Source organism: Macaca thibetana, chromosome 9 (genome assembly GCF_024542745.1).
Source record: "Macaca thibetana thibetana isolate TM-01 chromosome 9, ASM2454274v1, whole genome shotgun sequence".
Classification (NCBI taxonomy): domain Eukaryota; kingdom Metazoa; phylum Chordata; class Mammalia; order Primates; family Cercopithecidae; genus Macaca; species Macaca thibetana.
The window spans coordinates 28,501,468-28,511,764 of record NC_065586.1 but is presented as its reverse complement, the minus strand read 5'-3'; the positions used below and the strand labels follow the sequence as shown (position 1 = coordinate 28,511,764).

The window sequence follows — 10,297 nt, the reverse complement described above, 5'->3', positions numbered from 1 at the left end:
GGAACTGTCCCAGAAATTGATGAGGAAAAAATGATTTTTATGCCATAACTAATCATATCGTAATATGCACTAGAATAAGCAAAGAACTTAAAATAGGATATCATGGGGACATTCGAATTTATAAGTCTAGGAGTGACATGTAAGCTGGGCCTGAAAGAATAACCGTAATTCTGCTGAACTAATTAAGTAGGTTGTGGAAGAGAGTGCTAGCTGATGAGAAAAACCTCTCTTCTCCTAAACAGGCAGCTAAACTGTGTTTTCCATCCGTTTTTTGCCGTTAAGTGTGGTCATGTGACTGAGTTCTAACCAATTAGAATGAGACGGCAAGGGATGTGTAGCTTTTTCAATCCTGGTCATAACATTCTCCTTAATGCGCTTCTCAATGTCCTTTCTCCTTTCATTAGGTAAAATGGAGATGATCCCCAGGCCCATCTTGGAAGCAGTTTTTGAAGACGGTAGAGACCGGCCCGCTTAACTGCTGAAAGACTAGGAAGGGGTCAGTTTCATGACCACGTGCAACCACAGAGCGCTGTTAGGTGAGCAAAAACAAACGAGCTGTGTCTGAGCCACCACCCGTTTGTCTATGGGTTGTAGCAGTTGGTCCACCTAACCAAGGAAGTGCCGAGAGCACAGGACATGAAAAGACACAGGGCTAAGGTACATGGCACGTTCACGAAGGTACAGGAGAGGCAAGAAATGAGACGGAAAAGGGGACCTAGGACCAGGTCTTGAATGACATGATGACTAAGTTTTGACTTTTTCTTGTAGGTCAGTGGTTCTCACCCAGCGGCAATTTTGCCTTCCAGGGAACATTTGTCAAAGTCTAGAAACATATTTGGTTGTCTTCACCCAGGGGAGGAGGGAGGAAAGTGCTACTGACATCCATAGGTTGAAGCCAAGGATGCTGCTAAACATCCTACAATGCACAGGACAGCCTTCCCCATCAAGGAATTACCTGGGTCAAATATCAGTAGTACTGAGATTGAGAAACCCTGCTGTATGCAGTGAGACATTAGCAACAATTCTTTTTTAAAGCTGGAGTCAGGGTCTCCTGCTGTTGCCCAGGCTGGTCTTGAACTCCTGGGCTCAAGCAGTCCTCCCACCCTGGCCTCCCAAAGTACTGGGATTACAGTTGTGAGCCATCAAGCCCAGTCACAGCAATTCTTAAAAGGAAAGTAACCATCTTTGTGTGTTAGATAATTATAACAACATGGAGGATTCACTGAAGAGAGAGAGAGGAGATGAGAAAAACAATTTCATGCTTTGTTTATCAAGGACCTGTTATGTGTGCTTGATCATGTATCAGGCACTACGGATTCAAAGATGAGTAAGAGTCCAGCAAGGGAAATAATAAGTACCTTTATGGGACCTGGGGAGACTCAAATTCTGGCCTCAGGTCTTTATCCCCATGAGCCTCCTAAATTAAAGCAAGAGAAGGGCCTGAGCTAGAGCAGGGGTTGAGGACATTGAAAAGAGGACCTACTTGAGAAACATCTCAGAAATGAAATGAACCAGGCTGAGTGTTGGAGTGGATGTAGAAGTTGAGAGCAGTGAAAACCAAAACTGAGGTCTTTATCCTGGGCAACTGCCCAGATAATGCTGCTAATAGGAAAATGCAGGAGAAGCAACTGACTTAGAGGACTGTCTTGCATGATTTTCTTTTTGAGAGAGTAAATATCAAATTCCTGTAGGACAGGTACAAGCAACTCACATAAAAATTGCCAACAGCCAATAAACTGTTTCTTTTTTTTTTTTTTTTTTTTTTTTTTGTCGGAGTCTCACTCTGTTGCCCAAGCTGGAGTGCAGCAGTAAGATCATAACTCACGGCAAACGACCTCCCAGGCTCAAGTGATCTTCTGGCCTCAGCCTCCCAAGTAGGTAGGACAATAGGTGCACACCACCACGCCAAACTAATTTTTAAAATTTTTTGCGGGCCGGGTGTGATGGCTCACATCTGTAATCCCAGCACTCTGGGAGGCTGAGGTGAGCAGATCACCTGAAGTCAGGAGTTCGAGACCAGCCTGGCCAACATGGTGAAACCCTGTCTGTACTAAAAATACAAAAATTAAACAGGCATGGTGGTGGGCACTTGGGAGGCTGAGGCAGGAGAATTGCTTCAACCTGGGAGGTGGAGATTGCAGTGAGCCAAAATAGTGCCATTGCACTCCAGCGTGGGTGACAGAGCAAGACTCCGTCTCAAAAATAAATGAATAATTTTTTTTTTTTTTGTAGAGATGGGGTCACACCTTGTTGAACAGGCTGGTCTTGAACTCCTGGCCTCAGGCAGTCTTGCCTTGGCCTCCCAAGGCGCTGGGATTACAAGTGCGAGCCATTGCACCTGACCCCAATAAACATTTTAAGAATGTTTGGTGCAAGGCAGTGATGAGTTACACCAGAGGTCTGTCATATCCAGAGGTCTGAGAACCAGGAGAGTCAATGGTGTCACCCTCAAGTTGAAGCAGAAGGCCTGAGAATGAGAGGAGAATAGGGCTCAGGGGGTGCTGGCACAAGTCTGGAGTCTGAAGGCCAGACAACCTAGAGTTCTGATGTCCAAAGATGGGGGAAAAACATGGATGTTCCTGCTGCAGAAGAGAGCAAATTTGCCTTTCCTAGGCCTTTTTGTTGTATCAGGGCCCTAAAGTGATTGAATGATGGCCATCTACACTGGTAAGGGCGAATCTTCCTCACTCAGTCTCCTGATTCAAATGCTAATCTCTTCCCAAAACACCCTGCGTACACACCCAGAAATAATATTTTACCCGCTGTCTGGGTATCCTTTAACCCAGTTAAGTTGACCCAGAAAACTAACAATCACATTGGCATTTTAAGTACATATAAAATCATTTACATTGAAATAGTAGTACATTCATATTGGTATTTTAAATACATACAAAATCATTTACATTAAAATAGTAATGCATGTAAGTATATTTGTAATCGATATAAAACATATATACATATTTAAATATGTATGCTCTATAATTCAAAACTTCACTTCTAGGAAGAAATTCTACAGAAATAACCAAATGAATATATTAAAAAGTGCTCTACACATATAATGGAGTGTTGTTTATATTTCATTGGAAACAAATGACCACAAATTGGGAATCAGTTAAATAAATTATAATACTTTTGAACCAGATGGAATACTGCACAGCCACTACAAATAACGTACTCATTGAATGCAAAGATATTCACAACATTAATAATACTAACAAATTAACAATATTGAAGTGACCAAAAACAGGCTGTTAAGCAACCCATATGGTAGAATCACACTGATATAAAACTGTATACATCTAATAAGAATCGAAATTTTTTAATTGGTAAAAAACAAAAGGCGATCATGGTTGCCTCTAGGTGATAGGGTTGTATGTGATTTTCCCTTCTTGGCTAACCCGAAAAAGATTGTTTTTTTGTTTGTTTTGTTTTTCAGGTTTCCTGCACCACAAAGTTCCTTTCACTTAAATTTTTTTTTTTTTTGTATATTTCACAATCTTTACTTGTACCTTATAGTCTAAGGCTATCAATCAAACTTCAGTAAGAACAGTTTCAGCATCAACTAATGAACAGTAGCTAAACCAGAGAGCAGTCAAAAGTGTTTTAAAGGCAGCAGCATCAGCTGATGTTCTGCTGAGTCTCTGGGTGTTCAGAACCACGGTCCCCTGGCACTTCCAAGCACCTGTGGGCTGCAGGTGGAGCCCCAGGAGCCAAAGGGCCGCTCAGCAAAGGGTGGAACTTGGCCTCGCAGTCAGCTGGCTTCTGCCTATTATGGTCATCTTCTTTCCAGAGGTCTTGCTATCTCAGTGGACGTGGAGGTCATCCAGCTGTCCTGGGCTGTTTTCTCATAGAAGAGGAGCTCCCTCTGAAAACTGTGTCATTCTTCAATTCCTGGGCCAAGTCTTGGGACACATCTTTTCTTAACGCTTGCGGGTATGACAAGTGCAGTTCCCATTTTCCTGCACTTTACGAAGTCTCTAAGGGGCAGGCAGTCGACATCCTTCTCCATGGACTACCCCTGAGGCTCCTTCACGTGTTTTCAGGACAGTTCAGGCAGAGCGGAAAGCATCGGCTGCAGCTTCCGGACGTCCCTTGCACCCTGCAGAGAGACCTGCTCACTGAGCAGATCTTGGACTTGTGCTGTGAGTTCTGTACTCCTTTGGGTTTCTTCCCACAATTGTATGTCTGCTTTACCAGTCTTTCCCTCAGGACATTCGAAGGAAGCACCTAAATCACCATTGTCATCCACGCTTTCAGAGGGACTTGCCGCCTCGATGCTGGGGGACCACCCTGTTCTGCTTCCCTGTTGCCCTCCACTGCCAAGTCCTCATTTTCCATGTGGTCTTTCCTGGTGCAGATGAAGGGTGCTCAGCAGAGCATGGGCCAGGGAAGTCACTCGCCTACTCCCGTTCGAATATTCGGGACTTGAGGCCTTCTTGACTTTTTTTTTTTTTTTTTTTTTTTTTTTTGTGGCGTCTGATTCACAACTTCTTGGTCAGGCAGCTCTGCGGGTTGCTGATGGTCCGTGCTGTCATTCACATCGTCCGTGGTGTGCACCGGAAGATCTCCATGCTGTGAAGCGTGCGGGATGCGCTTCACATCAGTCACTTGGGAAGTTCAGGAGACTGCTTTTTCATGCTTTTTTCAGAAGCTCACCTTGGTTAAGTCGTGATCGGAAGACCTGCTCATTTCCATTAGAACCTTCAAGCAGAGTGTTTGGAGCAATCAGGGACTGGCCTGAGCATGGATAACAGGTAGCTACCACTGGTGTGGGCTGCTGGTTGCATCTTGGCGCCGCCCTTTCTGTGGACCTCACCTTAGAGGGAAGCCCTTTGGGCCAGCCCTTCCCTCCTTCTCACTGCGTGTCGTCTCCTGACCAGAGAGGCCATCACAGCGGTGCACGCCCGGCTCACTCAGAGTATCCTTAGGGTCGCTGGCACTGGTCCCAGGATTCTGTACATCACTAATTACCGCTGCCCACAGGTGGGCCAGCAGCAGTTGAGGAGGCATTTCGCTGTGAGCAGCAGGCCCTCCGTGGCTCTCGAGGGCTCCACAGCTCTGCCTCCATTCTCCACTGGCATGTGGGCCACAACTGACCACTGGGAGCCCTGCAGAGTGTTCCACCTCTAACACAAGGGCCCGCCAACCAGAGTAAACCATCCATTCTGCTGGGGGAGGAAAGGCACCACATGTTCTAGAAAACTGTGTCCCTGATTTTGCTGTGCAAATAGAAAGTGACATTACTTAACGCAGTGCCTTAGAAGAGTGGAAAGAGTTCACGGCAGCCCCCAGCTCAGGCCACTCCAGGTCCCACCTGGCCTGACAGCATAGCTAGAGGGTCAAAGCCGGTCATGCCACAGCCCCATGTCCAGGCACGATCCTCTCAGGGCAGTGTGATGGCCCATCCCTGGTGGGGCTCATTACCCTGATTTCAGGTTTCCTTCTGCTGCAGGGAATCCTGGTCCCGCCTACAAAGAGGCTGTCTACCTTGCTAGACTGAACTATGGGACTATGTTTTCTTCATCTCTGTAACCCCAGTAGCTCGCCAGAGACCCTTATACACTAGGAGCTCAGTCATTCCTTGTCTTGTTTTCTTGTTGACTCTACTCTGACTTAGGGCATGTCGCTTTCCCCTCTTGATCTCCATATTCAGATTTGTGAATAAGAGTTAAGTGAGTGAAGGCCCCTCTAGCTTTAAAACCCCTCCGAACAGAGAGAACACTGAAACCGGAAGCAGAAGCTGAGTGTGGTGAGTGGAGCATTTTCCCCTGGATGATGGAGGGGACCTGTGGATCTGGCTATGAGGGTGGCATCTGGCCACTTGAATGCCTCTGCAGAACTGGACCCTAGTTTTCAAATCAGATTCAAGAATGATCTTTAGTGTGGGTGGTTTTGTGGGGTATGTATTTTTTTAGACTTCGCTATTGACACAACAGCTTCTGGAAGTCTTTTTGACAGAGTATGCGCAGGTGCGGGCTCCATCTGCTCGGCAGCCGCTGTCTGGTGACGGTGAGGGCTGAGAGCTGGACGGTCCTGTTAGAAAGGCAGAGTGCCAGCCTCTGGCGATGAGCAGAGTGACCCGACCTCGTCTCTCCTTCCCCCTGGAGCACTGCGAGCTCTTCCCCAGACCGGCTTCTAGGCTTCCCTTCACCCTCTCCCACCAGGCAGCTGCGGCCACTCTAGGATTCCATTTTTAGTTGTACTTTTTTTTTTTAATTGATCATTTTGTGAGCATTTTTCTCTCTAATGCAACAGAAATAGCACAAGTCCTTAAAAATGTGGGATCTCTCAGCTCCCACAAAAACAAACATGATGGCCTATGTAATTCGCTACATACTTAAATTGCTAGCTCTAAAAATAGATTCAGAGAAAGGGTGGACACATGTTCCACTTTTCTCATAACAGTCCTGGGTTATGCCTGTTATCCTGGCATAGTTATTAATCCTGTCCCCTTTCACTCTTAGACTGTCCTGGTTTGGAGGATAAATTTGATTTCATTCTATGCAAAGAGGAAATCTATAAAGGTGACATCATCTAACCTGTATTCATATAAACAGATTTTCCAGTCTTATGGTTCTGTGTACCTCTCCAAACCCCACAATTTTCTAATCATTTTATGTATTATTTATAGGAAAAGAGCACCAGCTAAAATATCTTGCCCCTTGGATTTCTTCAGCCAGCTGCTGAAGGAATTTATCTTAGTCTTTACTGAAGACTGAATTGTATCAGTAAGACTTTCTTCTAAGTCCTGTTGTTTTGACTTTTTGACTCACTCTGTGCCCTCTGATGCACAAAGTAGCAATAATTTCTACAATGAACCATTGTATTTGTTCAGGAGAAATTATTCTTTTTCCTCACATTTCTATTCAGTTTCCTAAAGGTATGTATTTGAAAACTTGAAAAATTGCCTGGGACGGTTATAGTTTAATGGGAGCATTTAAACATACTTTTCCTAGAAAGCTTATCAGTTAGTTACTTAACCTTTATGAATAGGTTAAATATTTTCCACAGTATTTATATAAATATGATACTTGGTTTCAAGTTAAACCTAATAAAAAGGAAGTTATTCTTGACTTAAATTACTCCCCTTTCTTTTCATTTGTTTTTATCTTCCTCTTTTTTATGACCACTTGACTAAGAAATTCACAAGGCAGATGTGGAAATGTTGCTTTATAAATACAAGATTCAGCCAGTACCCTGTTGTTGTCCCTGTTTTAAGAAAAGAAAAGGTAACTATTCCTCCTGGATGTATGCTTTGGCCATGAAAGTGAGGTCTAAAATCAAGTCAAAGGGCTGTGACGAGTTTAGAAAAAAAAAAAAATAACCCTCTAAATGAAACGATCTCCGTGCTGAGTTCAGAGTGATGGTGCAGAGGCTTGTGTGATGCACAGAAAGCATCCCTGTGTTCTTGAATCCCAACAAAACGTTCCTTGTTCTGGCATCTCCCAAAGGCTCCAAGCACACATAGGCTGCGTACTCTCTGCCAATGGGGAAACACTCTGCTAAGTGCTTTATTCATTCCCAGATGCTCTGTTTATTCATTTTTCAACAAAAAGTGGCACATTGAATATGTATTCCTGGAAATCACCTGAAATCTATTCATTAGGCTTTAGCGAGTCTCTCGTACACCTAACTCCACATCCCAGGAGCCGACCCCAGTAAACCCAAGTCTTCCATCAGCTCCACAATCCAGTGCCTTAGGATACAGCAGCCATACCAGAAAAAGACCTTTAGGCCAAGTCTGCATGGTTTTAAGAAATCAGCTAGCCCTACACATCACCTTTGACTCAGTAAAACAGTCCCCTGTCTATGACACCACCCAAATTATTGCCCTAGTCTAGAGCCTTACGCCTCTGCTTTCTATTTTGGTGAATTCAGAACAGAAGATTTAACCAGCATGAGACTGACATAATCTTGTGATCTGGGACAGCCCCTGAAAGTAGGCAGGTGGTTGGGCAAAGCTTCAGTACCAAGGAGTTACTAGTTGGCAGCCTGAAGCTGAATCATCTCACGACACCCTTGAGACAGTATGACATTCAGAGTAAAGACCACAGTAAACACCACAACAGCTCAAGTGCCACACTGCACCCAGCACATTCTATTTTTAAAAGAAAGAGTCAAAATACCGTTCTATCCAACAATCCCATTACTAGGTATATAGCCAAAAGAAAATAAATCGTTCTGCCAAAAAGCCACCTGTGCTTGCATGTGTATTGCAGCACTATTCATAATAGCAAAGACATGGAATCGACCCAGGTGCCCATCAGTGGTAGACTGGATAAAGAAAATGTGGTACGTGTACACCATGGTATACTACAAAGCCATAAAAGGGAATGAAATCTTGTCCTTTGCAGTAACATGGATGCAACCAGAGGCCATTATTATTATTATTATTATTATTATTATTAAGAAGACAGGGTCTCACTTTGTCACCCAGGCTGGAGTGCAGTGGTACAATGTCAGCTCACTGCAGCCTGAACCTCCTGGGTTCAAGCAATCCTCCCACCTCAGCCCCCCAAGTAGCTGGGACTATAGGCACACACTGCCATGCCCGGCAGATTTTTTGTATTTTTTTTAGAGATAGGATTTCCCCATGTTACCCACACTGGTCTCAAACTCCTGAGCTCAATCTGTTTGCCTTAGCCTCCCAAAGTGCTAGGATTACAGGCGTGAGCCACCACGACCAGAGGCCATTATCTTAAGCAAACTAATGCAGGAATAGAAAACCAAGTAACACATGTTCTCATAAGTGGGACCTGAACATTGGGTACACATGGACAGAAAGATGGGAACAACAGGCACTGAGGACTCGTATAGGAGGAGGAAGAACAGGAGGCAAAGTGAACTATCGGGTATTATACTCAGTACCTGAGTGACAGAGTCAGTTGTACGCCACGCCTCAGCATCATGCAGTCTACCCAGGTAATAAGCCTGCACATGTACCCCTGAAGCTAAAATAAAAGTGGAAATTATGAAAAACAAAATATTTGTTTTTAATAATTCAAATTCAAAATTCAAATAAAATTTTTAAAATTAAAAGAGCTTACATAGAGCTCAATAAATGGGGAAAGAAACTCCCCAGGAAACACATCTAAAAGTGTCCAAAACCAGAACAAAGCTGTCCTTTGCAGCAACATGGATGCAGTTAGAGGCTATTATTATTATTATTATTATTATTGAGACAGGGTCTCAATAAAGGTCTGGTTTTCTAACAAAACCAGAACTGCAAACACAGACTATTATTATCCTTATTTTCATTTTTAAAAGTTCTAGTTAGGAAAGATGATGGTTCTAGTGTTTCAATTTACTAATAAAATCAGAAATGCCACGAAATATGGTCAATAAAAGGTGTGACATCTCAAAGAGAACAGGTCATCTGAAGTCTGGAACATCCACAGGCACATAGGAGTGTTCGGAAAAAAGGTTTGGAGACAAACAAATTATCCAATGAACGAAAAGAAGAGGGGACAATCTAGACTTCATTTTATTAATGGCTTCAGGTAAAAAGCATGCTATTGGGAGTCAGGGATGTAGGTTTCAAGTCTTGCTCTGGACGTCATACAATGTATGACCTTGAACAAGTCATTCAAGCCCCCTGTGTTTGTTTTTATTTCCACATCTATGAAATGAACTTTAGATTTGATCATCTCTAAAATCTCCGTTCTGCTCAAAATTTATATTGTCCTGAGAAACACTGGATTTTAAGTATAAATCTCAGGAAAATCCCTGTAGCATTTCAAAGACCTGTGAAGCTACAACGCTCAAGGAAACCTTTGTCCTGGTCTTCTGACCTGATCTCCCAGAGCTGTGTCTTACACTTCCTGTTCCAGGGGTTGGCAGTGGCAGAGTGGGCAAAAGCTGGTGTCTCCAACATGATGGGTAAATGTCAGACACAGAAAGCAGGGAATCCATAGATAAACAAGGGGGGAAATGGCATGAGAGTCTAATCAGGCTTACAGGTACGAGCACTGCACCTGGCTTTCTTCTAATTTTGAAAGAAATTAAAACATTATTGCAGGTCCCTAAAAACCACTGGGGCCTTGGGCACTTTGCCTCCTATAGGACATGCAGGCTGTGGGGCTCTGACTTCTGGTTGTACGAAGTCTCCATTTGGCGGTTGGTGGCGGGAAGGGGGTGTTGTATCCTATACATTAAGGAAAGTCTAATCCCAGAAACAGTGAAACTCCTCATCTACACTTTTAGGGAGCAGTGAGGGGTGAGACCATAAAACAACACAAACCCAAGTATTGTAACTCATATTCGCATGCTTCCACACATCCTTTGGTGATGCCTAAAT

At 43.9% G+C, this 10,297-nt stretch overlaps 1 long non-coding RNA gene across 1 annotated transcript; it reads left to right on the top strand.

The window, feature by feature from the left end:
• Window positions 1–248: 248 nt before the first annotated feature.
• On the top strand, window positions 249–7,195 carry LOC126962896 (uncharacterized). The gene is made up of 2 exons (XR_007728851.1): window positions 249–536; window positions 3,437–7,195. It is a non-coding gene; the product is annotated as an uncharacterized LOC126962896 (long non-coding RNA).
• Window positions 7,196–10,297: the final 3,102 nt, after the last annotated feature.